Genomic DNA, 2,500 nt, shown 5'->3' with positions numbered 1-2,500 from the left:
GTGTGTGTGTGTGTGTGTGTGTGTGTGTGTGTGTGTGTGTGTGTGTGCGTGTGCGTGTGCGTGTGTGTGCTGACAGCTGGGCCTCATCCCCTCTGCCATTTACACCAGGGAAGAAAAGAAGTATAAACAGATGGGCAGATGTTCTCTCTCTCTCTCTCTCACACACACACACACACACACACACACACACACACACACACACCTAAACACACACACACCTAAACACACACTCACACACATGTTGTTTCCTTCTCTCTTTTATCTTTTCTTCTTCGTCACTTTCTTTTCTCTCTTTCACTTCTTCAGCACCGTCTTCCCCCTCTCTCTCTTTGTGTCTGTCCGTGCCTATAGGTGTGTGTCCATTCACCTCTTGAACGCATATTTCATTTTATTGCATTAAAAGAAAAACCTGAGTTGTCAAAAAAAAAATACAAAATTGCAAAAAAAGTTTCTGTATCATTAAAAGCTAAATTGCAGCAAAAGGATAAAATCCCAAAAGTTCCGGAACACAGTGACATCACTCACGCTCCTATTGGCTAGCGCTGCAACACATTGTACGTGATAGGCTAAGGGGGCGGGACATCTCTAAGCTGGTTGAAAAATCACAGCAGAGCCGGCCAGCTAACCAATCAGAGCAGACTGGGCTCTGGTTTCAGACAGAGGGTGAAAAGAGGTGCTGCAGCACAGGCAGTATGAGAAACATAAAGAGCTTTCTGAACATTAAAGCATGGAGACATGTCACCTTAACCTGTTCCACTCTGAGCCTGTTTTTCAGGTCTCAGGCTCGAAAATGACATTCCCAGAACAAATGACCATATCTTCCCTTCTAAAAGGGTTAAATTAATAATCTTTTCTCAAAGTAATGATAAACCTGTGAGTTGGATGTAGAAGTGTCAGAATCAATATAAATGTTTTTTATTTTAAAGAAAATTCAGATTTTACATAGTAAAAAACTGTAAATTATAGTGTCCGTCCAAAAATTATTTTTTACAGATAGTGAAAACTACCCTTGGATGATGGGTTAGTAGACTAAAAGCTTTAGGAATCCAAAGTACAACATATAATAAGTACCCTGTATCAAGATTGATGCAAAACAAGTGAAATTTGACCTTTTTAGAGAGATTTAGCCAAAAACTGGGCCATCTGGGGTCATTTGGGTGGATTTGACCTATCTCTGGCCCCCCTTGGTCGATCTGGTTGGTTGACATACCCTTGTGACCGTTAGAGCCAATAGAATCGAAGGAGGAGACTCACATAGACACACATTGTAAAGAAAAAATGTTGCCGCTTCGCGTGTGGAAAGCGAAACTAAACTGGAGGAATGTCTCCTTCTGGAGTTTGGAAACTAAAACGCAGTTGTATTGCTTATGGATTATCAGAAATAATTTCAAAGAAGGCACAGACACATAGGATGAACCTATGGATTAACTGCAGCATCGTTTTTTTATCGTTTTAATGCCATTGAAGACCACTTTTGACCAAGGTAAGCCATATTTACATGTTTAGCTTCTTGGCTCCACATGTGATGATGTACGCTTTCGTTGATAGCGTCGCGAATGTTTATCACTGAGTGTTGAGGTGGGCACCGTTAGATTCAGTGTCTCCAGGACACCAAAAAATAGTGTTTGGTTGTGCATCTAGGATAAGTAATAAGGGAGTTCTGAGTGAGTTTATGTGCCTTTGTCGGTCCCGTTTTTTCGATCGAGGCTAATTCAGAGGCTGAGTGCTAGCATTGTGGGTTTTTTTTTGAAAAAAAAAATTAAAAAGATCAGTTAGCTGAGTTTCTTCCCGTTACATGGATATAACACATTCATAGTTTTATTCAATATTAAGATTCCTTAGACGTTGTTTCCTGCAAATGACGCGTTTATCCGCCCGGTACCGGGGGGAAGGCGTGAAACAGGTTAAGTAGATTTTGCTAATAATACTTACATGCTTTTACTTAAAATGCATGACTTTTACATGTAGTTAAAGGTGGGGTAGGTAAGTTTGAGAAACCGGCTCGAGATCGCTAGAATTTGAAAATACACAACCGGAAAAAATCTGCCACTTCCTTACAGAGCCCCGCCTCCAACACACACGAACGCGCACATGACCAATGAGGGCACTAGATAAGTTTGTGCACAGATGGAAGGCTGACAGGCAGGTAGGCCATCCAGTTATTTTAGCCGGGCCGGCTCAAATGATTGGTCGTGCTTTTTACAGTACTACAGCTTCCACAGATGACATTTTTTTATGGATTTTTTGTCAAAGCACTTCAGATATTCATTGCTATCGGGATGTTAAGAGCATTCCATGGAATATAACAAAAACTGTATCTCGAGCCGGTTTCTCAAACTTACCTACCCTACCTTTAAGTGTTTTCACAGTGCGGTATGAGTACTTTGACTTAGGCTAAGGGTCCTAATACTTCCTCCTCCTGTTGTTCCCTTTTGCACGTTATCTCCTTTTCCTCTTCTCTTGGTAACAACAACACAGATACAGTTTCCCCTCTGTCTCC

At 41.3% G+C, this 2,500-nt stretch overlaps 1 protein-coding gene across 1 annotated transcript in view; it reads right to left on the bottom strand.

The window, feature by feature from the left end:
• dacha (dachshund a) overlaps positions 1-2,500 on the bottom strand; it is a gene marked incomplete at its 5' end in the record, with an annotated part of 86,490 nt that overhangs the window by 21,493 nt on the left and 62,497 nt on the right. The window lies entirely within an intron of this gene.

This window comes from Trematomus bernacchii, unplaced genomic scaffold (genome assembly GCF_902827165.1).
Source record: "Trematomus bernacchii unplaced genomic scaffold, fTreBer1.1, whole genome shotgun sequence".
NCBI lineage: Eukaryota > Metazoa > Chordata > Actinopteri > Perciformes > Nototheniidae > Trematomus > Trematomus bernacchii.
This window is presented reverse-complemented; position numbering and strand designations above follow the sequence as displayed.